Here is a 26,391-nt window from a genome sequence, read left to right as displayed (position 1 = left end):
AAACAACATAAATAACAGTAGGATAACATGATGCAAAATGGATGTATCACACGCCAAGGTAATATTCAAGGACTCCCAAGTAACTAAGCTTGGGGATGCCCCGGAAGGCATCCCCTCTTTCTTCTAATGACCATCGGTAATCTTACTTGGAGCTATACTTTTATTCATCACATGATATGCATAAATCTTGGAGCATCGTGTGCCTTTTATTTTTCTTTTATTAAATGCACCATACTGGTATGAGATAGTCCGTGGTTGATTTATAGAATGCTCTTTGCACTTCACTTATATCTTTTGAGTATGGCTTTATAGAATGCTTCATGTGCTTCACTTATACCATTTGAAGTTTGGATTGCCTGTTTCCCTACACAAAGAAAACCACCATTTGTAGAATGATATTTTGTGTCACTTATATTTGTTAGAGCGTGGGCATATCTTTTTTAGAAAGAATTAAACTCTCATGCTTCACTTATATCTATTTAGAGAGTCATCGGGAATTGGTCATTCACATGGTTAGTCATAAAATCCTACATAAAACTTGTAGATCACTGAATATCATATGTTTCATTCCTTGCAATAGTTTTGCGATATAAAGATGGTGATATTAGAGTCATGCTAGTGAGTAATTGTGGATTAGTAAGAATACTCGTGTTAAAGTTTGTGATTCCCGTAGCATGCACGTATGGTGAACCGTTATGTAACGAAGTCGGAGCATGATTTACTTTTGGATTGTCTTCCTTATGAGTGGCGGTCGGGGATGAGCGATGGTCTTTTCCTACCAATTTATCCCCCTAGGAGCATGCGCGTAGTACTTTGTTTTGATAGCTAATAGACTTTTGCAATAAGAATGTGAGTTCTTTATGACTAATGTTGAGTCCATGGATTATACGCACTCTCACCCTTCCATCATTGCTAGACTCTTCGGCAACGTGCATTGCCCTTTCTCACCTCAAGAGTTGGTGCAAACTTCGCCAGTGCATACAAACCCCATGATACGATATGCTCTATCACACATAAGCCTCCTTATATCTTCCTCAAAACAGCCACCATAGCTACCTATCATGGCATTTCCATAGCTATTCCAAGATATATTGCCATGCAACTTCCATCATCATCATATACATGACTTGAGCATTCATTGTCATATTGCTTTGCATGATTGTAAGATAGCTAGCATGGTATTTTCATGGCTTGTCCGTTTTTGATATCTTTGCTACTCTAGATCATTGCACATCCTGGTACACTGCCAAAGGCATTCATATAGAATCATATTGTTTTCCAGTATCGAGTTGCAATATCGAGTTGTAAGTAAATAAAAGTGTGATGATCATCATTATTAGAGCATTGCCCCAGTGAGGAAAGGATGATGTAGATTATGATTCCCCCACAAGTCAGGATGAGATTCCGAACAAAAAATAAAATAAAATAAAAAGAGGCAAAAAAAGGGAGAGCCAATAAAAAGAGAAAAAAAAGAAAAAAATGAGAGGAAAAGAGAGAAGGGGCAATGCTAATATCCTTTTACCACACTTGTGCTTCAGAGTAGCATCATGTTCTTCATATAGAGAGTCACTTGAGTTATCACTTACATATACTAGTGGGAATTTTTCATTATAGAACTTGGCTTGTATATTCTGATGATGGGCTTCCTCAAATGCCCGAGGTCTTCATGAGCAAGCAAGTTGGATGCACACCCACTTAGTTTTTAGTTTGAGCTTTCATACACTTATAGCTCTTAGTGCATCCGTTGCATGGCAATCCCTACTCCTCGCATTGACATCCATTGATGGGCATCTCCATAGCCCGTTGATTAGCCGCGTTGACGTGAGACTTTCTCCTTTTTGTCTTCTCCACAACCACCATATTCTATTCCACCAATAGTGCTATATCCATGGCTCACGCTCATGTATTGCATGAAAGTTAAAAAGGCTTGAGAACATTAAAAGTATGAAACAATTGCTTGGCTTGTCATCGGGGTTGTGCATGATGAAAAACTTTGTGTGGTGAATATGGAGCATATGATTTTGTAGGGATAACTTTCTTTGGCCATGTTATTTTGAGAAGACATGATTGCTTTATTAGTATGCTTGAAGTATTATTGTCTTAATGTGAAATGATAGACTATTGCTTTGAATCACTCATGTCTTAATATTCATGCCATGATTAGATTATGTGATCAAGATTATGCTAGGTAGCATTCCACATCAAAAATTATCATTTTTATCATTTACCTACTCGAGGACGAGTAGGAATTAAGCTTGGGGGTGCTAATACGTCTCCGTCGTATCTATAATTTTTGATTGTTCCATGCCAATATTCTACAACTTTTACATACTTTTGGCAACTTTTTATACTATTTTCTTGGACTAATATATTGATCCAGTGCCTAGTGCCAGTTTCTATTTGTTGCATGTTTTTTGTTTCGCGGAAAATCCATATCAAACGAGATATTTTTTTGGAATATATGTGATTTTTGGGAAAAAGAATCAACACGAGATGATGCCCGAGAGGGCCACAAGGCAGGGAGGCGCGCCTCATGGGGTAGGGAGCGCCCTGGGCCCTTGTGGTCACCCCGTAAGGCGGTTGGTACCCTTCTTTTGCCACAAGAAAGTTAATACTCGGATAAAAATAGTGTTAAAATTTCAGCCCAATCGGAGTTACGGATCTCCGGGAATTTAAGAAACGGTGAAAGGCAAGAATCTCGGAGTGCAGAAACAGAAGGAAACAGAGAGAGAGAGAGGTCCAATTTCGGAGGGGCTCTCGCCCCTCCACCGCCATGGAGGCCATGGACCAGAGGGGAAACCCTTCTCCATCTAGTGGGGAGGTCAAGGAAGAAGAAGAAGAAGAAGGAGGGCTCTCTCCCCCTCTCTCCCGATGGCGCCGGAATGCCACCGGGGCCATCATCGTGATGGCGATCTACACCAACAACTTTGCTGCCATCATCACCAACTCTCTCCCCCTCTATGCAGCGGTGTAACCTCTCTTTTTCCCGCTGTAATCTCTACTTAGACATGGTGCTCAACGCTATATATTATTTCCCAATGATGTATGGCTATCCTATGATGTTTGAGTAGATCCGTTTTGTCCTATGGGTTGATTGATGATTGTGATTGATTTGAGTTGCATGTTTTATTATTGGTGCTATCCTATGGTGTTCTCCATGTCGTGGAAGCGTGAGGGATCTCCGCTGTAGAGTTTGCAATATGTTCATGATTTGTTTATGGTGGGTGGCGTGAGTGACAGAAGCACAAACCCGAGTAAGTAGGTTGTTTGCGTATGGGAATAAAGAGGACTTGATACTTTAATGCTATGGTTGGGTTTTACCTTAGTGATCTTTAGTAGTTGCGGATGTTTGCTAGAGTTCCAATCATAAGTGCATATGATCCAAGAAGAGAAAGTATGTTAGTTTATGCCTCTCCCTCATATAAAATTGCAATAATGATTACCGGTCTAGTTATCGATTGCCTAGGGACAAATAAATATCTTGTGACAAAAAGCTCTCTACGAAAACTAACTTTGTTGTTTCTTTATCTAAACATCCCCTAGTTTTTATTTACGTACTCTTTATTATCTTGCAAACCTATCCAACAACACCTACAAAGTACTTCTAGTTTCATACTTGTTCTAGGTAAAGCGAACGTTAAGTGCGCGTAGAGTTGTATTGGTGGTCGACAGAACTTGAAGGGAATACGAATCCTACCTTTGGCTCCTCGTTGGGTTCTACACTCTTATTTATCGAGAAAGGCTACAACTGATCCCCTATACTTGTGGATTATCATAGATCATGATGACAGTAATGATATACCCAAAGATTTCTTGATCCCAAAACCAAGTTGGTGCTCAGAAAAAAGAGAGCAAACTAGGCTTGTGAAATTGCAGATGTGCTCTCCACATCCTTCCTAGCAGTTGCTTGAGCATTATGAAATTGAAAATATTTCTATCCTTTCGGGATCGGAATTGTCTTCACAAATGTTTCCCGCTTTGGACATTTCTCATTCGCTGTGTAGTAGCCCATGTTGTATGTGCGACCATTTACCTAAACTCCACAGATGGCAATTTCTCAGTGGCTAAACTTGCAAAAAAGTGGTGACAGGTGGAGAACATTGATGTCATTGCAAGATCCAAGAACTCCAAAATATTCATGCCAAAATCATGTCTCCAGATCTGGCATGGCTTTAGGAATGATGGCGCCATCATAATATGGCCTTTGACTTTCCATGCCAGGGCCCAATCGTGCAATTCTTCCACTGCCAGTGCATGCAGTCAATTGAGCCGGGCATCCCTGAAAACCCTCTTGCATTTTTCATCTCCAAAAGACTACGAGTCTCTTGAGAATTAGGTGCTCTCAAGTACTTTGGCCTAAAAATAAAAACCATACCTTAGTATATTGCTTCACACACTTTGTGGAAGTGATCTCTCCTATTGCCAAGTCATCATCAATCAAATCTGTAGGAATGCCATATCCATCATGCCTAATGTTGAAGTCACCATATGGATAGTGTTGTGTACTCTGTTATAATGCCTCCTCTACACAAAGAAGCAATCATGCTATTTGGCTGAGTTGGCAATGCATGTGGAGGAACAAATCTAGAGCCATTCTAAATTGGTGTCTAAAGTATCGCTCTAGATACATAGGATTTGCACAAAAATAATCAAGCATGAGCTTGTTGTGCCCATATACCCTCCTCCTAGGAATCACCTATACGACCAACAACAAAACCACCATGTTTCGGTCTCTTATCCTCCTCCATGTTGACTATCATTATCATGGCAATGTCCACATATCCATCCCTCTCATATTCCTCTTCCTAGGAGGAATCATCCCACGAAGAGGATTCTCACCGACTCATCTACAACATCTTCCACCACAAACAAATCTTATGTCGCAAAAACAGAAAAAAGAAAAAAAATACCTTATAGGAATTGCGTCTGATTCTTAATGGACACAGAGCTCAATTTAGTTTGGCAAAGCTCGTAGAGGCCAAGACGGTCACCATGTTGCCTAGGAATGGCGTCGGTAGGGACAAGGTCTGGATGGGAACCAAGAGTGCAGCCAATTCTGGCGGCGCCATGCTTCCTAAACACTGAAGCCGCTTAAGGGAGCCGCATCTTGACAGTGGTTGCACCAGTCGATGGAAGGTCTCTCAGCTGCTAACCGACCTTGGTGGATGATGGTACTGGTGTGGTGGCAACCATTTCAACCAATTGATAGTCGGGGAAATGGTTGTAATTGGTGGCGGCGGAGAGGCACACATTGGACGTGTCAGATGGCAGGAACAAACGACAGAGTGGCGGTGGGGCTGGGAGCGCTCGACAAAGTGGTGGCAACGATGTTGGGCGGTGGTCGATGTGGTAGGCGAGTCGTCAGCAGGAACTTTTCGTTTGGAGGATTGGAGTTCCAACTACAATCGAATTGGTTTTTAGACAACTATATTGGGTTAACCCATTTACATGATTAAAATAGGAAAGCGTAATAGATTGCTATGATACATGGACCTTCCACACTAGTGGGTAGACATTGATCAGAATTTGGCTCAAAGTGTTTCAAGTATTATCAGGGTTCTCCTGAGAGGTTACAACACACAACATGCATGTTGGCACTAGAGATATTGTGTGGTGCTAATACAAAAAGATCTTGGTAACCTTGTTACATGCGATTAGTCCCACATTGCCAGTTTGAGAAGAGCCTAGCCAACACATAATCCCTTTTGAATCAATTATAGTCTCTCCAGGTTAACCCTTTTAAATGAAATTTCAAAAATCCTTTTAAAACGATGTGAGGATGAAAGTGTGAGAAGAGTGATATAATATGTTGGTCTGCGGTGTGTGCCCTACTAGTAGGCTAGGTATTGAGTGAAATTTCGGCAAGGGTGTGGAATGTTTTCTATACCATGTAGATCCACTCCTAATCATATATTGTACATACAAGGGATCGAGTAGATTTTGTTTAGAGCGTCTAGTTTGGCATATGTCCACAAGGTATGATATCATGGAATGTCGATTATGTTAAAGCTTAGATAAATATAGCATAGTTTGTCGTTACTAGGCAAATGACATGGGTAAATAAAGATGAATAATAAAAAATAGATAATGATTAGATTTAGACATGGTTTGTGGTCTATTAATTTTATGAACATGCAACTATTTCTTGCCGAGTTTACATTACAAAACTACTAGCTAGTCCATGAAAAAAATTAGTGAAAATTATCATAAGGAATTATTTCCTTAACTAATTTGAGTTACAAAACTTTTTATTCGGATAAGAAAATTACATATACTAATTGTTGGTAACGCAAATTTTGCTTATCTGATCACACCCGCGATGTTGTTTATTTGCAGTTTCCTGATCGTAATTGATGATGTATGGTCTGCAACGATGTTGGACAATATTATAAAAGAACTTCCTAACCATAACAATAATAAAGAGAACAGAATAATAGTTACCACACGATTTCATGTTTGTGCCACAATGCGAAGATGAGAAGCAGATATTCATAAAGTTAAAGGTCTTGGAGATGAAGAATCCAAGAAGTTATTTAAACAAGCTTTCCTCGAGTCCACAACATCCAAGATAGAAGAAGGTGATCTTGTTCTTAATATTTTTGCCAACATTATCATTGATGTTTTATGTTTTATGTGCATAAGATCTTTATTCATAATATTTGCTCCCCTTGTCTATCAAATATAGTAAAATGTTATTCTAGACTTGAAGGTAGTGAGATGTTCCATTTCCGGATGAAGTCTGGAAGGTATGTGGAGGACGACCATTGGCCATAGTTACCATGGGTGGTCATGTTGCCTGCAACCCAAACATATAATAAAGAGAAATGGTCCGATATTAAAAGTTCTCAATTCCCATAATCAGGGAAAGATCATGGTAAAGATGGTGGGAAAGACATCACCCAGGAGGAAGTGGGTAGGATTGTTAACTATTGCTACAATGACATGTCTGCTGAAATCAAGACCTGCTAGTTGTACTTGAGCATATTTCCAAAGGGCCACAAAATCAGCAGGAAACGACTGACTAGACGATGGACTGCTGAAGGCTTCGTCTGTGAAAAGCAAGGTCTAAGTGTGGAGGATGTTGCAGAAGCATATTTCAATCACCTCATAAGGATGAAGATAATCCGAGTAGTTGAGCATAGCAGCAATGGAAAGGTTAAGAAATTTGTACTTCATGATATGGTCTGCAGCAACCCAACCTCAAATGGTCAAGTCTCTGTGTATCTGTGCCATCCCTGGATCCGTATGCTGGCACACACAGTACATCAATGTATATATCAAAGAGCAGTTGTCGGATTGTGGGTTCCGGCAGACCCTTGAGGTTCGAACTCTAGGGTGTGCGCGAAGATCTCTCCTCTACCAACTCGCGTCTCGTCGCCTTGCAAAGGATCTAGGCTAGCAAGATGAACACATAGGGGACACGAGATTTATACTGGTTCAGGCCACCATTGCGGTGTAATATCCTACTCCAGTGTGTGGTGTGGTGGATTGCCTCTGGGGCTGATGAAGAACAGTACAAGGGAAGAACAGCCTCCCGAGGGGTGTTCTTGTGGTGGTGTTGTCCCTTTTGAGGGGTCGATTCCAGATCAGATGCCAGATGCCTCTATACTATGGTGGCTAGCCCTATATATAGAGTAAGAGGCCCTGGTCCTCTTCCCAAATATTGAGCGGGAAGGGCGCCAACAATTGGCCATTTTGAAGGGGAACATCTAGTACACTTATCCTGACGAAAGTCCGTCCTCGCCTGTCAAAGGCGTTGATGATGACGCCGTCCTGGGTTCCATGGTGACATCCTTCCGGCCGTTCCGCTGGTCTTGGTATTGTTGCACCGAAATGGTAGCCTTGGCCTGATGCATTGGCCTGTGCTTGCTCCCTTTGCACCAAAGGGGAAACAAGGACACTGCGCAGGCCGGCGCTCGCCTGGCGCCCGCCTGGCCTCGATCGTCATGGCTTGCATCACGGGCACCTCACGAGGTACCCCTGCCTTGATTTCTCCGCCTCCTTGCGAGCCCGCCTGACGAGGCTAGTCCTGAGGATGCTTCCTGCCATCCGCCCCGCGAGGCTTGGCCCCTCGCGAGGGTCTTGAGCTTGAGTTGATGAAGATGGGCCGCGCTGGGCCATGGCTTGAGCCACGCCGCAGGCCGCAGGCAGGCAAGTCTGGGAACCCCCGTTCCCAGGACGCCGACAGTAGCCCCCGGGCCCAAGGCGCGCCCGGACTTGGCTTAGCAAAGAAGCGAAGGGGCAAGTGCAAAGCGCCGCGGGCCCCATCAGCCTGCGGCCTTGGGCGCCGCGTGGCGGTTGATTGGACGTGGGCGTCTCCGCTTCCCCACGACGCCTCCGCAACTGTCCGATAGGACAAGTCCCTGCATGCGAAAATGGGTCATGATTACCTGTGATCGTGGAGGCCGGTGGTTGGCCTCCTCCGGCTATAAGTACGGAACGGTGCGAGCCCTTCCAGTCCATCCTTACTTGCTACGCCACTCCTTCTCTTACTACTCCTTCAACTCGTCGACAATGGCGCCGATCCGCTAGTTGTCAGCCGAAGAGAAAGGGAAGGCCCCCCGAGAGGGGCCCGTCCCACTTCCGCTGAAGAAGCGGCCGATCTCCTACCGCCGAGACGAGGGTGCTCGGCAGGAGGCGTCGAGGCCCTGGTACGAGCAGCCTCCTCCTGGATACCCATTGCCCTTGTACGCCCAGGCTGAGGGCCCTGGGGAAGAGGGCGTCGAGCGGCGCCGCGCGCGCCGCCTGTGTTGCCGACGGATCACGGCGGTGCGTGTCGTCCCTCCTGGAGTCCACGCTGCGGACTCCTCCCACGAGCTCATGCTTCAGGCCGCCAAGGCTTGACGTCTGCATCATTTGGCTAGGCCGGCGCCTATGGCGAAAAGGTTAAATGGGGCCTCGGCGGCCCTGCTTGGGGCAAGCTCGCCTGCCGGGGTTGTGCCTTCATCTGCGGGAAAAGGAGGTAGCGAGGCTCGAGCCTCCCCTGCCCAGTCATCCTCGCGAGGCCAGAGAGTGCGTACTCCAGCCCCCATGGCCCTGGTGACTCCAGAGACGTCCGCCCTTGACGCTGTCATCGAGGCCACCGGGGCTCAGAAGGCTCCAATGCCTGATGTTGTGATCACACTGTCGTCCTCTCCTCCTACTCCACCGACTGCCGTTTCTCCGACTCCTTCCACTGTCTTGGATCGTGCCACTGCCGAGCTGGAGCGGCTGTGAGAAGATCTCCGGGGTGTTGACCCCCGCCTGGTCGCCGGGCACCTTCAGCACAAGGCCTAGGCAAGATGCTGCCAGCTCCGCTGCCTTAGGAGGTGGAGCCGCCCAGCGCGACCCCGCCACCAGTGATGGCACTGCCAGAAAATGATCCCTCTGTGGCTTGGGTCCTGTTTTAATTCCTGCAACACGCATTGTGCCCCGTGGATGCGTTTACACTTGTGCTTGGCATTGTGAAACAACCTATGGACTGTAATATTTGCTTTTGAATTCCTTAGGATTTGCGTTTCTCCTTCCTATTTGCTTGTGTTCTACGTAGTGCGTATTGATTTCCTTGCAGATTCCATCATTGAGTTGTTGTCATTGACGTAGAGTCCTCCTTCTTCACACCACTCTCGTGCACTCATACCAAACCCCTTCTACTATAGCGTAGCATTAAAACTATATAACGTCCCAGGCTTGGTACAGGGAGATGGGTTCCTACCTCATGCATTCTACTCAACTACAAGATTCAATAACACTACTGGAGGGATTGTTGAAAGGGTGCTACTACATGCAAATAAAACATAGGTATGAAGAACATGGTCAAAGTGATCTTGCCTGGTAAGTTGATGAAGATATTTACGCTCTCAGAATCTTTGATAAACTATTCGTCACTCCGAGAAAATCTATATAGCCAAACATTGTATTCACATAAGCAACAATTCTAGCAATCAATTCTATCAATAAAAATAACAATGAAAACAACAAATAAAACTCAATAACAAAACTCAAACAAATTCCAAAGAAACTTCAAATAAAACTACAAAGAAAAACTACTAACGAAAGTCTATGACTTTGCTACAAACATCTAATATAGTTTTGCCCTAAGTAAAACTTAACTGTAATTAAAACACTAAACTAATAAGTTAACAGAAAGTAAAAAGTAAAACAACTAAATTAACAGAAAGTATTTTTCATAAAATTTTATTTGCAAAAAGAAACAAATAAAAAGCTTTTATGAAACTCTAACTATGACCTCTACAAGTTTTCATACAAAACTAAATGAAATAAAAATAAAAATAAAATTTTCTTTTGTGGACTAACAGAAACAAAACTAAATTTGTCAAAAGTGACAAAAATAAATAATTTAAAAACAATTAAAATTACAAAAAAGATTAAAACAAAACTAGAACTAAAACAGTACTGTTTTGACTAAAACACTAATTTAAATAAACTAAAAATTAAATACTCAACACCACTGGATAGGAAAAGGTTCTGCTGACCAAGAGCAAAAAGAATCACTCAAAAAATATTTTATAAAACTCAAGTTATGGCCAAATTAGTGATTTGAACAAATTTCATCAAATTCAATTTTAAACTACTCAAATTTGAAATCCAATTGCACAAACAGAAACTTTAACAATTTATGAATCTAATGCAAAAATAAACACTCAATTTGGATCTAAAACATAAAATATATAAAATTTCTAAGGTTGGAACTGTTCATGAAAACTAAAACTAAAGCAGAAAAGAAAAACGGAATCGAACGGACAGGCGTACGCGTGGCGCGCTGCGATTGGCTTCGATGGACGTGCGCTAGATCTATTCGGGCATACGACCGATATCTAGCGAAAACAGTAGCCGACAGCTATTAAAACAAAAACTGGCGGCTCTGTCGTACTAAACCGTATTAAACTGAGACTAAAACCGATCTAAAAAACCTAACTATTCGATAGATCTAATCTGGAGCGTTGAAAACAGATCGAACGGTGGTGATGGCTTACAACAGAGGAAGAGCAGCTCCGACGAGGCTCCGGCAATGACAGCGGCTTGGGATCGATGCAGGCGACGTCTCCCGTGGGTCTTCGGCGCCGGGGAGAGATTCGGTCGATGCGGAAGACGACAGTGATGATGATGGTGGTCAACGGTATGCGTGGAGATGACGGAGTCGAACAATGGTGAGGTCGGGGCAGAGGTGGCGTCGGGTGGTCGATGTTGCCGGCGTTCCAGGGGTGCTCGAGCTCCAGGGAGTCGTCGGGGAGATCGGGCAGAGCGAGGGGATGCCGGGGTGGTGTCAAGGAGGGGTGAGGTGATCGAGGAGGTGCGGTAGGGCGGCTATGGCGCGGCGGCGGTGCTTGTCTCCGGCGAGGAATTGAGGGGGGAACGGTGGGTCTCGACGAAGGGGAAAAGGGGGAAAGGGTCGAGGGAGGCGGGGTTTATATAGTGGGGGTGCTTGGAGGAGGGGGCGAATCGGGGAGAGGATCCCGAAGGATCCGGGAATTGACGGCGGTTGAGCGACCTCGGGCGTGGCTGTGGCTTGGCGTGAGGAGGAAGAAGACAGCAGGGTCCACCGGTCAGCGGGAGAGGCGTGCGAGCGAGGGAGCGAACGAGCGGTGCGTAGGGGTTTCGAGCGCGGGCGAGCTGCTGTGCAGCCTGGTGCGTAGGTGGGCCGAGAGAGAGAGAGAGAGAGAGAGAGAGAGAGAGAATGAGAGAGAGAGAGAGCAGTGCGGGGCTTCGGCCTCACATTGTTCAAAAGATTTTTTAAAATACTGATAGAAGGAAAAACAAAACGAACAAAAATAAAATAAAAATATTATATAGGCATATAATATATCAAAATTTTGAGAAAAAGAAATCCTACAACATGAACTATTTTTCAAGTTCAAATAAACTTTGCAAAAAATCTCAATATTCAAACAGTGATGCTGTTGCAATAAAATCCAATAAAAATCATTTCAAAACACCAAAATGATTTCAAATTTATTTTCTCCTAATTTTACATTAAAGGGAACCATTTAGCCCTTATTTCCATTTTTTTTGAGGAGAAAAATAATTTGAAATAAGAGCAAATAAAGAAAAATTCAATAAAACCCAAAATGGTTATTCCAATTGGATTCAAATATTTTTCAAACCATTTTGAATTGGTTCCAACATTCATTTCCCATTTTTATTTCCAATAATTGAAGGAGTCCTATTACCATCTCTCTTTATTTATTTTTGAAAATATATTTGGAAAGATTTTGAAACCCATATGGAGTATTTCCAAAAGTGGCTCAAATGCCATTTTGAATGTGGCTTCCTACTTCCCACTCTATTTCAATTTTGAAGAAGTCATGTTATCTTCCCTCATGAAAATCCTTGAGTGGCATGAAGTACCTGGTTTGAAACTATTTCAAATGGAATTCAAATCATTTTCAAATCCCTTTTTATTTCTTTGATGGAAGAAGTCTTGTCATCTTCACTCTAGGGTTTGTGATGAAATGAATTTGAATTCCTGGACATCACATTGCAAAAATGAAAGTTTTGGGAAAGTCCTTTTATTCCCTGTCATTCAACTTTCAAGAAGTTTCAAATTCCACTCATTTCACACAATCAATCACACGAACAATCATTTATTTAATTAATATAACATTCCAAATTTTAGAATTTTGGGATGTTACAAACCTACCACACTTAAAATGAATCTCGTCCTCGAGATTCGAAAAGGCTAGAAAGAAGGTTAGGGTTGGAGGGTCTTCTAGCAAATCCATTGATCGGAAAGGTCTGGGGTGCTACCACACTTACAAGTAGGGTTATGATTCCAAAACTCATGTACTCCCTCCTTTGGGTCGACGATGTCAGTCTTCTCATATTCTTCGGGATAATTCTTTCACTGGTGCCCTCCCGGTAAGGGCATAACTTTTTTTCTTCAAAATCTTGTACCCCTTCTTCATGGTAAGGCCGATACTGGGTCTTTTTATCTGACGGGTCTGTCGCCAATACTAAACAACTATCGATATCTCGTGGTGGTCAACCATTACAGGTTTCTCCTGCATGAAAATGGTCCGGGTTGAATCTCACCGTATATCCTACGGTTGGCAACGGTTGCCCGTACATGGATCAATCGTCCTACCATTCTAGAGTTTAAACAAGGTTTTGACATCATCATCACTCTACTATCGGTAAGTCACTCGGATTTTGCCATTCCAAATAGCAAGAGCAAATGAAAAGAGTAAGTCGGTGATAACCCACAAGTGCCTAGAGCCTATATCAAGCATTAGAACTGCTTGGGACCAGATAAATTTGACATGCAAGCTCAAGAACATGGTCACCTTAATAGCATAAATTTGCAATGAATAGAGCACTAGAACATAAACTAATTGGACCAATGGAGGAGTCACATACCAAGGAACAACCTCCCCGGGCAGTTTTGCGAGAAGTGCTTTGAGCAAGGAGATCGAAAATCACAGCAACAGGGGCTGGAACTCGTGCTTGAGTTGGTTTTTCATGTTTGTGTGAGGCAGAGGAAGAAGATGGGTGCAGGGATAAGTGGAGGAGGGCCACCGTGGGCCCATGAGGTAGGGGGGTGCGCCCAGGGGGGTAGGGCGCGCCCTCCACCCTCGTGACCAGGTGGCAGCTCCCCCCGCGGTGATTTTTGCACAGTAAATTCTCAAATATTCCCGAAAAAATCATATTAAATTGGCATGGCATTCTGAGGACTTTTATTTTCAGGATATTTTTATATTGAGTGGATAAGTCAGGAGACAGACAGAAAAATACTATTTTACTTTATTTCTACTAAATAAGAGAAAATATAAAGAGGGTACAGAAGGTTGTGCTTCTAGTTTCATCCATCTCATGATCATCAAAATGAACCCACTAATAAGGTTGATCAAGTCTTGTTAACAAACTCATTCCGAATAATCACGGAACCAGAAAAATTTCGAATAACACTAAGTACCTCAACGAGGATATGAAAATCCCCAACAATAAGAATATCATACTTTTTCTTGACAATAGGGAGAGGAAATTCAAAACCTCCAAATATAATCGACGGAATTTTTCCAATAGAGTTGATACTGTAAACCTGAGGTTGTTTCCTTGGAAAGTGTACCGTGTGCTCATTGCCATTAACATGAACAGTGACATTGCCTTTGTTGCAATCAATAACAGCCCCTACAGTATTAAGAAAAGGTCTTCCAAGAATAATAGACATACTATCATCCTCGGGAATATCAAGAATAACAAAGTCCGTTAAAATAGTGACGTTTGCAACCACAACAGGCACATCCTCACAAATACCGACAGGTATAGCAGTTGATTTATCAGCCATTTGCAAAGATATTTCAGTAGGTGTCAACTTATTCAAGTCAAGTCTACGATATAAAGAGAGAGGCATAACACTAACACCGGCTCCAAGATCACATAAAGCAGTTTTAACATAATTTCTCTTAATGAAGCATGGTATAGTAGGTACTCCGGGATCTCCAAGTTTCTTTGGTATTCCACCCTTAAAAGTATAATTAGCAAGCATCGTGGAAATTTCAGCTTCAGGTATCTTTCTTTTATTAGTAATAATATCCTTCATATACTTAGCATAAGGATTTGTTTTGAGCACATCAGTTAATCGCATACGCAAAAAGATGGGTCTAATCATTTCAGCAAAACGCTCAAAATCCTCATCATCCTTTTTCTTGGATGGTTTTGGAGGAAAAGGCATGGGTTTCTGAACCCATGGTTCCCTTTATTTACCATGTTTCCTAGCAACGAAGTCTCTTTTATCATAACGTTGATTCCTTGATTGTGGGTTATCAAGACCAACAACAGGTTCAACTTCTACATCATTATCATTACTAGGTTGAGCATTATCATGAACATCATCATTAACATTTTCACTAGGTTCATGTTTATTACCAGATTGTGTTTCAGCATCAGACATGGAAATATCATTTGGATTCTCAGGTGGCTCAGCAATAGGTTCACTAGAAGTTTGCAGAGTCCTATCATTCTTCTTTTTCTTCTTTCTTGAAGAAATAGGTACATCAATATCATTTCTCTGAGAATCTTGCTCGATTCTCTTAGGGTGGCCTTCAGGATACAAAGGTTCCTGAGTCATTCTACCAGTTCTAGTAGCCACTCTAACAGCATAATCATTTTTCTTACTATTCATTTCATCAAGCACTTCTTTTTGAGCTTTAAGTACTTGTTCTACTTGAGTGGTAACCATAGAAGCATGTTTGCTAACAAGTTTAAGTTCACCTCTAATATCAGCCATATAATCACCCAAGCGTTTAATCATATAAGCATCTTGTTTTAATTGTCTACTAAAATAAGCATTAAAGTCATCTTGCTTAAACATAAAGTTATCAAACTCATCCAAGCACTGACTAGCAATTTTAGTAGGAGGGACTTCAACTTTATCATATCAATAGAGAGAATTTACCTTTACTACCTGTGTCGGGATATTGGGATCAGGAGGTTCTTTAGTGAATAAAGTATTGAGATCATATACTTCTTCAACAGGCGGTAAATTATGACCGTGTATTTCTTCAATAGGAGGTAAATTCTTAACATCTTCGGCTTTAATACCTTTTTCTTTCATAGATTTCTTTGCTTCTTGCATATCTTCGGGGCTGAGAAATAGAACACCTCTCTTCTTCGGAGTTGGTTTAGGAATAGGCTCAATAATTGGCTCTGGAGCTGGCTCAGGAGGTAGCTCGGGAGGTGCCCAATTATTTTCATTTGTCAACATATTATTCAATAGAATTTCAGCTTCATCTGGTGTTCTTTCCCTGAAAAGAGAACCATCACAACTATCCAGGTAATCTCTGGAAGCATCGGTTAGTCCATTATAAAAGATATCAAGTATTTCAGGTTTCTTAAGAGGATGATCGGGCAAGGCATTAAGTAACTTGAGAAGCCTCCCCCAAGCTTGTGGGAGACTCTCTTCTTCAATTTGCACAAAGTTATATTTCCCTCAAAGAAGCTTGTTTCTTATGAGCAGGGAAATATTTAGCAGAAAAATAATAGATCATATCCTGGGGACTATGCACACAACCAGGATCTAGAGAATTAAACCATATCTTAGCATCACCCTTTAATGAGAACGGAAATATTTTGAGTAAATAAAGGTAGCACGATCTCTCATTATTAGTAAACAGGGCGGCTATATCATTTAGCTTAGTAAGATGTGCCACAATGGTTTCAGATTCATAGCCATAGAAAGGATCAGATTCAACCAAAGTGATTATATTTGGATCGACAGAAAATTCATAATAATCCTTATCAGGAACACAAATAGGTGAAGTAGCAAAAGCAGGGTCGGGCCTCATTCTATCTCTAAAAGATTATTTACTCCATTTAACTAGCAACCTCTTAAGTTCGTATCTATCCCGGCAAGCAAAAATAGCTGCAGAAGATTCCGCATCAAAAAGATAACCCTCAGGAATAGCAGGCACATTTTCATCATCACTCTCATCATTATATTCAGATTCAATAATTTCTCTTTCTCTAGACCTAGAAATTTTCTCATCTAGAAATTCACCAAGGGGCACAGTAGTATCAAGCATAGAAGTAGTTTCATCATCAATAACATGCATAGCAGAAGTGGCATCATCAATAACATGCGACATATTGGAACGAATAGCAGAAGCAGGTTTAGGTGTCGCTACCTTACTCATAATAGAAGGTGAATCAAGTGCAGAGCTAAATGGCAATTCCTTACCTCCCCTCGTAGTTGAGGGATAAATTGTTGTCTTAGCGTATTTCAAGTTCTTCATAGTGTCCAGCAGATATAAATCCCAAGTAACTCAAGAAATAGAGCTATGCTTCCCGGCAACGGCGCCAGAAAAAGGTCTTGATAACCCACAAGTATAGGGGATCGCAACAGTTTTTGAGGGTACAGTATTCAACCCAAATTTATTGATTCGACACAAGGGGAGCCAAAGAATATTCTCAAGTATTAGCAGCTGAGTTGTCAACTCAACCACACTTGGAAACTTAATATCTGCAGCAAAGTGTTTAGTAGCAAAGTAATATGATAGTGGTGGTAACGGTAACAAAAGTAAAGACAACAAAAGTAATGTTTTTGGTATTTTGTAGTGATTGTAACAGTAGCAACGGAAAAGTAAATAAGCGAGAACCAGTATATGGAAAACTCGTAGGCACCGGATTAGTGATGGATAATTATGCCGGATGTGGTTCGTCATGTAACAGCTATAACATAGGGTGACACAGAACTAGCTCCAGTTCATCAATGTAATGTAGGCATGTATTCCGAATATAGTCATACGTGCTTATGGAAAAGAACTTGCATGACATCTTTTGTCCTACCCTCCCGTGGCAGCGGGGTCCTATTGGAAACTAAGGGATATTAAGGCCTCCTTTTAATAGAGAACCGGAACAAAGCATTAGCACATAGTGAATACATGAACTCCTCAAACTATGGTCATCGCCGGGAGTGGTTCCGATTATTGTCACTTCGGGGTTGCCGAATCATAACACATAGTAGGTGACTATAGACTTGCAAGATAGGATCAAGAACTCACATATATTCATGAAAACATAATAGGTTCAGATCTGAAATCATGGCACTCGGGCCCTAGTGACAAGCATTAAGCATAGCAAAGTCATAGCAACATCAATCTGAGAACATAGTGGATACTAGGGATCAAACCCTAACAAAACTAACTCGATTACATGATAAATCTCATCCAACCCATCACCGTCCAGCAAGCCTACGATGGAATTACTCACGCACGGCGGTGAGCATCATGAAATTGGTGATGGAGGATGGTTGATGATGATGACGGTGACAAATCCCCCTCTCCGGAGCCCCGAACGGACTCCAGATCAGCCCTCCCGAGAGAGATTAGGGCTTGGCAGCGGCTCCGCATCGTAAAATGCGATGATTTCTTCTCTCTGTTTTTTTCTCCCCGAAAGCCAATATATGGAGTTGGAGTTGGCGTCGGAGGGCCACCAGGGGGCCCACAAGGTAGGGGGGCACGCCCCCCACCCTCGTGGACAGGGTGTGGGCCCCCTGGTCTTCATCTTTGGCGAGGATTTTTTATTATTTATTCTAAGATATTCCGTGGAGTTTCAGGTCGTTCCGAGAACTTTTATTTTCTGCACATAAAACAACATCATGGCAATTCTGCTGAAAACAGTGTCAGTCCGGGTTAGTTCCATTCAAATCATACAAGTTAGAGTCCAAAACAAGGGCAAAAGTGTTTGGAAAAGTAGATACGACGGAGACGTATCAGTCGGTATGGTTATCAATCCATTCCGCACCCAGATCGTTACCCTGTATGAGGTTTAACAAATCTCTTAGTTCTAACACTCGGGCATTCTCACAAGCATTGCAGAATTTCCCTTGTCCTCGAACTGGGTTCGAATTCCATTGATTCTGCAAGCTAAACAAAACATCTAACATTTCTTCACAACTCTTGGGTTTTCAAATCCTCCTAAGGAACGTCTACTGATCAATTCACAACTTCTTCCAAAATTTCTTGTAGGGGAGTACTCAATCCTTATTAATTCCTAGGCCTTTAGGGACCCACATCAACACCTGTATAACTTTAACTCCTCTTGGAGTTATTATTGTTCCCTATTCCATCGTTAGACCACCTTTAAATCCAACAGTACTTCATTTCTTCATACCATCAAAATAAAACTCCAACTAATTTTGTCCAAACTCCAAATCTATGGGACACATTTCCCTTTCCATTGGTCGAGTATTCTTATAGGGTACTACCACCCTTGAAATGCACAAATTCTTCCATGGACCATATTTCTCAGATCCTCGAAAATGGTCAACATCTATGTTTTTAGAATAACAACTCATAAAACTTAACGTATGAAATCATGACACATTAACTTTATTGATCCATGAATTTATTGCAATCTCTGAGCACCCGTTACATAACTCAACTCATTTTACTCACAAAAATAAATTTTCTTCCTACTACACTTATTAGCAACATCAGAATTTCATCTACTCAGCTCCAACTTTCATCTTGTTGGGACATTTAGTAGCATAATGTCCTACTTCCCTGCAACAAAAACATATAACTTCCGACAAGTCCCGTGGCTTCTTTGGGATAGTGTATGCTCTTTGGGTTCTTGGCTTCTTCTCTCTACATTTACCAGCGTAATGACCTAAATCCTTGCACCTGTAACAAGTGATATTACTCAGGTCCCTCTCTACAAAAATTGGGTTGTTCTGGGGTTGCTTTTGTTTTCTCTTCCTGGATTTCTTCTTAATGATTAGAGCTTCTACCCGAGGGTCAAACTTCACTTCTGCTATCGGGAAGTCTCCTAGATACGCTTCTCTTTCCTTTGTGCAATACTGAGAATAATGTTTCTCCACATGAATAGCAGGCTTGGGTGAAAAATCTGTTTAGGCATTCTCCATCAGGGCCTTCAATAACTTCCTCCATCATGGATTCTTCCAAACTTTTCGTGAGGGATTCTTCTGCTGCTTGGTCAGTTCTTGTACCTTAGGGTAAATTTGGCACCGAGCCTGGAAATGAGTAACTCCTTCACACAAGAAACAAGTAACATGTCCAGTCAGGCATTCTTCCTCTAGGTGATGTTCTTCACAATGAGGGCATCCTTCCTTGTATTCCTCGTGGGTGTGTCCTATTTCTCCACAAATCTTGCAGGCACAAGGTTTATTTTTCGAGTTATCACAATGCTTCCGGATGAGACGGGATCTCAACATAGTCTTCTTGAATTCCTCCCAAGTTTTTGCTCCGTTGCATCCTTGTATGGCTTGATTCATTTCCACCAGGTTGTAGCACTTACTATAAAGTACTGAAGAGCGTATTGAACCTCATACTTTCTTGCAATCAAACTTTTCCCGAATTGATCCTCCGTGTTTTTAATCCATAGCTCTGCCTTCGGCTGAGTCATCGGTCTAGAGAATACCAGCCCATCTTCATTCATCATCTATTGGGTCCAAGGGTTTTGGGATGAGATACGGAAGATAGAGAGAGATACACACAATACAAACATTTTTTTTGAAGAAATGGGTTTTATTTCATGGCTGTCGAAAAAACATCAAACAATCGAGAGCTCACAAATCGCCGCATCTAGCGTAAGTATATAATAGGTTTTGGTCTTCTAAAGGTCAAATAATTCTTTAGATTCTTCAAATCTTCAATTCTTCAGAGTCTTCAACTGTTGTAACTTCAACTCTTCTAATTCATGGTGAACTCCCCTTTACTCTGAAGAGGTCATCAGTTGTCCGATATCTTGTCCTTCTTGGAGCGGCTTCAGTTGATCCTTCGTGTGGTCAAAAGGGAAAGGGGTATATTCGAACTATTTTAGGTAAGAGAGAATATTTGATAAAATTAGAAAAGATGAGAAGTAAAGGATCTTTTTGAAAATAAAGTGTTAGAGATATCCTGTCCTAAGGGCTTTCTGATTTCTATGGTCACGTCCTACAGTCAACATGTGCTCTGATACCATATCTATAGTGACCCGACCTCAAACTGCCATCCCTGGATCAGTATGCTGGCACACACAATACATCAATGTATATATCAAAGTGCAATAACATGTATAAATAATGTAAAACTGATATATATACCTCATAAGTCACAGCGGAAACAATCAATCGGGTGTGGAGTCCCATCAACGCCATCGGCAAGTTAAGTGTAGACCGTAACCCTGTATCGTACTCTTACTCGTCGGAAGAAATATCTGCAACATGAGATGTTGCAATCGTCTAGGTCAGTACATTGAATGTACCGGCAAGATCACAATAAGAGAAAGCAGATGATAAAACTATACTACATGCAATATGGCTTTGTGGCTTTGTGTCTGAGTTTGGTTTGCAAAAAAGCTGGTTTTATTTTCCCTACAACAAAGGAATTTTTCAATAACGACATGGTTCCGCCAACCGATGTCTCATAGCCCATATCATCATTAGTTGCCCACAATTAAGTTTTTGATCTGGTGTTGAGAGTTCCGAGATAGATCCAGGTCCAGATGCTCAAATTGTCCTTAACCGGGGACATGGCTAATCGATTAAGTTTTAACCCTCTATAGAGGTTTGTACACTTTACCCGCAAGATTTGATCCCTCCTTTTACATTCTCGCACTTTAGGGTGTTTGAGAACAAGACGACCGAAACATGGTCTTCCGAAGAGTTCCCCTGACCACTGTCCGGTGCTCATCCAATCCTACCATAGTTCTACATCTACTAGCACCATCCCAGCCAGAGTCACAACTAAGGTCAACCAAGCTAGAGCCTATAGTGACTTGCGGTTGCACAAGTAAGCTTCCGGGCATGAAGTATTCTTCTGTCTCTTTGAGTCTGGGTGAAGCTTTCCGCAAGATGTCATGGCGCTTCTCCATGCATCCTGGCCATCCATTGGTTTCTCCAGGGTGCTCGTTAACCGTCCTTCACCCAATAGTGTGTATTGAATTCTTGTCCCGAGTCTTGAAGTCTTGAGGCCTTGAAGATGCAGTCCTTGCAGATTCCATCATGGAGTTGTTGTCATTGACGTAGAATCCTCCTTCTTCACACCACTCTCATGCACTCATACCAAACCCCGTCTACTATAGCGTAGCATTAAAACTATATAACATCCCGGGCTTGGTAACAGGGAGATGGGTTCCTACCTCATGCATTCTACTCAACTACAAGATTCAATAACACTACTAGAGGGATTGTTGAAAGGTTGCTACAACATGCAAATAAAACATAGGTATGAAAAACATGGTCAAAGTGAACCTTACTAGTAAGTTGATGAAGATATTTACGCTCTCAGTCTTTGATAAACTATTCGTCACTCCAAGAAAATCTATATAGTCAAACATTGTATTCACATAAGCGACAACTCTAGCAATCAATTCTATCAATACAAATAACAATAAAAGCAAAAAATAAAACTCAATAACAAAACTCAAATGAATTCCAAAGAAAATTCAAAGAAAACTACAAAGAAAAACTACTAACGAAAGTCTATGACTTTGCTACAAACATCTAATATAGTTTTTCCCTAAGTAAAACGTAACCATAACTAAAACACTAAACTAATAAAATAACATAAAATAAAAAGTAAAACAACTAAGTTAACAGAAAGTATTTTTCATAAAATTTTATTTGCAAAATAAAAAGCTTTTATGAAACTCTAACTATGACCTCTAAAGTTTTCATACAAAACTAAACAAAATAAAATTTTAAAATAAAAAATAAAATTTCCTTTTGTTGACTAACAGAAACAAAACTAAATTTATCAAAAGTGACAAAAATAAATAATTTAAAAACAACTAAAACTATAAATAAAAGATTAGAACAAAACAAGAAAAAACAGTATTGTTTTGCCTAAAACCCTAATTTAAAATAAACTAAAAATTAAATACTCAGCACGATTGGATAGGAAAAGGTCCTAGTGACCAGGAGCAAAAAGAATCACTCAAAAATATTTTATAAAACTCAAGTTATGGCTAAATTAGTGATTTGAACAAATTTCATCAAATTCAATTTTAAATTACACAAATTTGAAATCCAATTGCACAAATAGAAACTTTAACAAATTCTGAATCTAATGCAAAATGAAACACTCAATTTGGATCTAAAACATAAAAGATATAAAGCTTCTAAGGTTGGAACTATTTCTGAAAACTAAAACTAAAGCAGAAAAGAAAAACGGAATCGAACGGACAGGCGTAAGCGTGGCGCACTGCGATTGGCTTCGGTGGGCGTGCGCTAGATCTATTCGGGTAGACGGCCCATTTCTAGCGAAAACGGCGGCGGACAGCTATTAAAACAAAAACCGGCGGCTCGGTCGAACTAAACCGTATTAAACCGAGACTAAAACCGATCTAAAAAACTAACTATTCGATAGATCTAAGCTGGAGCGGTGAAAACAAATCGGACGATGGCGATAGCTTACAGCGGAGGAAGAGTAGCTCCGACGAGGCTCCGGCGATGGCAGCGGTTCGGGGTCAATGCAGGCGACGTCTCCCGTGGGTCTTCGGCGCCGAGGAGAGCTTCGTTCGACGTGGAAGATGACGGCGATGACGATGGTGGTCGGTGGTGTGCGTGAAGACGATGGAGTTGAACAGCGGCGAGGTCGGGGTGGAGGTGGCATTGGGTGGTCGACGTTGCCGGTGTTCCAGGGGTGCTCGAGCTCCGAGGAGTCGTCGGGGAGATCAGGCGAAGCGAGGGGATGCCGGGATGGTGTCGCGGAGGGGTGAGGTGATCGGGGAGGTGCGGTAGGGCGGCTATGGCGCGGCAGGGGTGCTCGTCCCCGGCGAGGAATTGAGGGGGAAATCGTGGGTCTCAGCGAAGGGAAAAAGGGGGAAAGGGTCGAGGGAGGCGGGGTTTATATAGGGGGGTGCTTGGAGGAGGGGGTGAATCGGGGAGAGGATCCCAAAGGATCTGGGATAAGGCGGTGGTTGAGCGAGCTCGGGCGTGGCCGTGTCTTGGCGTGAGGAGGAAGAAGACGGTGGGTCCATCGGTCACCGGGAGAGGCGGGCGAGCGAGGGAGCGGACGGGCGGTGCGTAGGGGTTTCGGGCACGGGCGAGCTGCTGGGCCAGCCTGGCGCGTAGGTGGGCCGAGGGAGAGAGGGAGAGCAGTGATGGGCTTCGGTCTGGCATTGTTCGATAGATTTTTTTTAAATACTGACAGGAGGAAAAACAAAAAGAACAAAATAAAATAAAAATATTATATAGGCATATAATATATCAAAATCTCAGAAAAAGAAATCCTACAACATGAACTATTTTTCAAGTTCAAATAAACTTTGCAAAAAATCTCAAAATTTAAATAGTGCTGGTGTTGCAATAAAATCCAATAAAAATCATTTTAAAAATACTAAAATGATTTCAAATTTATTTTCTCCTAATTTTACATTAAAGGGAACCATTTTACCCTTATTTCCATTTATTTATTTTTAGGAGAAAAATAATTTGAAATAAAACCAAATAAAGAAAAATTCAATAAAACCCAAAATGGTTATTCCAATTGGATTCAAATATTTTTCAAACCATTTTGAATTGGTTCCAACATTCATTTCCCATTTTTATTTCCAATAATTGAAGGAGTCCTATTACCTTCTCTGCTTATTTATTTCTGAAAATATATTTGGAAAAGATTTTGAAATCCATATGGAGTATTTCCAAAAGTGGCTCAAATGCCATTTTGAATGTGGCCTCCTACTTCCCACTCTATTTCAATTTTGAAGAAGTCATGTTATCTTCCCTCATGAAAATCCTTGAGTGGCATGAATTGCCTGGTTTGAAACTATTTCAAATGGAATTCAAATTATTTTCAAATCCCTTTTTATTCCTTTGATGGAAGAAGTCATGTCATCTTCACTCTGGGGTTTGTGATGAAATGAATTTGAATTCCTGGACATCACATTGCAAAGATGAATGTTTTGGGGAAGTCCTTTTACTCCCTCTCATTCAACTTTCAAAAAGTTTCAAATTCCACTCATTTCACACAATCAATCACACAAACAATCATATTTATTTAATTAATATAACATTCGAAAATTTAGAATTTTGGGATGCTACATGGTCCTTGATCACATTGTTGCTAAGGCAAGTGAAGTGAATTTCATCATTGTGGTTGGTGGTAACTGGCTCATGCCACCTCCTAGGAGCAAGGTCCGTCGACTGTCTCTCCAAGGCAGTGATTCTAAACATGAAAGGATCTAGAGAATATGAACCCATCTCATGTTCGTTCACTAGCCATGTTTGGGAATTTAAACAATCAGTTACCTTCCCATTCATTCAAGTTTGGAATTGTGCAGGTCTTAGATCTTGAAGGTTGTACATGTTTCAAGCACCACCATACAAAAGAGATGTGCAAAATGCTTCTTTTGAAGTTTCTCAGCCTCGAGAACTGACACAAAAGAGCTTCCAAAAAATGATTGACATGCTTGTGAACCTGGAGACCTTGGACATAAGAGAGACAAATGTTGTTGATTTGCTTAAAACCATATGCCAGCTTGAACAGCTAGTTAACATAATCAGTGCGAATAAAAAAATATGGATGGCATTGAAGCTTCTAGAAGAGATGAGTAAGAAAAATAAAATGAAGGCCTTGGGCCTACTGTCAGGTATTGAGATTGTTGGGGAGTCAGTGGACTTTCACCATTTGACCGAGTTGAGGAAACTTGCCATCTACAAGCTCAAAACAATGGGGTGGGGGTGCAAGTTTTGAAGAATTAAGCTCCTCCATCGAGTATCTTGGTGGATATTCTCTACACACACTCATAATTGTTGATGAATCATCTGAGTTCCTAAAATCATCGGATGCTCTGTCTACGCCTCCAAAATTTCTGACTGCCCTTGAGTTATCTGAAAAGATGGTTAAGCTCCATGGTTGGATAAATCAACTCAATGCTCTCAGCAAGCTAGCCCTTTCGGTGATAGCTCTTCGGAAAGACAACTTGGAGAACCTCAGCAAACTAGAGGCGTTGTTTTCTCTCACCTTTTCATTTAGGGCAGAAAAGCTAGATCCAGAAACATTGACAACACTTGCTGAAAATAAGTTGCACTCTGATGGGGAGATTAGAATTCTAGATGGAGGTTTTAAGAGTCTTAAGCTTCTTCGCTTCTCAGCTCCTCTCTTGCTTTTACTGAGCTTTTTAGTAAATGCAATGCCAGAACTAGAAAGGCTTGAGCTAAATTTCAAAATGCTGGAGGGATTTTTTGGTGTAGAAAATCTTGCCAAACTCAAAGTGGTCCACTTGACATTAGATGGAAAAGGCGGTGAAGATATTACCAAGTGGATGCATAATGAGATGAAGACTGCAGTGGAGAAGAACCCCGAGAAACCGAAGATAGTCCTTGATATAACTGATTGAACAAAGACAACCATTGTGCTTACTAAGTCCTTGCATGTTTGGATCCATCATATTTGGATGAACCTCCATATGAGTATATCATGAGACTATTGCATGTTTCGTTTCTTGTCTTTAAGTGTGAATTAAGTATGATAAAGCACACCATGATCTCCTCAAGTTCATGTGAGAATATGTGTGTTTTATATGTGTTTACTAGCTAAGTAATGTGGCCTTGACAAGATTTGTTGCCAAGCTATATGTTGTGCTAAGTTTATTTTACCTATAATGAAAAAAATACTTATGGTGGTGATGTAGTGAATCGTCTGTATTTTATGTGTTTACTTGTTAAGTGACTAATGCGTTTGAAATGCATCATATTTTATAGCCCACTTCGTGCATATCCGATACTAAACTTACTCATATCATGTTTCATTGAGCCACTTCTATGTATGTTTTGTAACTCGTTTCCGTAAATGTTAACATGGGCTCCACATAATCCTTAGTTTTTATAGGTTTTACAACTTTTTCTATGTTCTACTATGCGTATGTGAGTAGGAACTCCCACAGACTTAGCACCATGATTGGATCCATGTTGGAATTAATCTGGATAAGTTGTAAGCACTAGATACA

At 41.4% G+C, this 26,391-nt stretch overlaps 1 pseudogene; it reads left to right on the top strand.

The window, feature by feature from the left end:
* The first annotated feature begins 5,264 nt into the window (after nt 1-5,264).
* LOC119309591 lies at nt 5,265-25,782 on the top strand (annotated as a pseudogene).
* The last annotated feature ends 609 nt before the right edge of the window (nt 25,783-26,391 follow it).

Source organism: Triticum dicoccoides, chromosome 5B (genome assembly GCF_002162155.2).
Source record: "Triticum dicoccoides isolate Atlit2015 ecotype Zavitan chromosome 5B, WEW_v2.0, whole genome shotgun sequence".
In the NCBI taxonomy this organism is placed as follows: Eukaryota; Viridiplantae; Streptophyta; class Magnoliopsida; order Poales; family Poaceae; genus Triticum; species Triticum dicoccoides.
The sequence above is the reverse complement of the archived record's forward strand: the minus strand, read 5'-3'. Positions and strand labels throughout refer to the sequence as shown.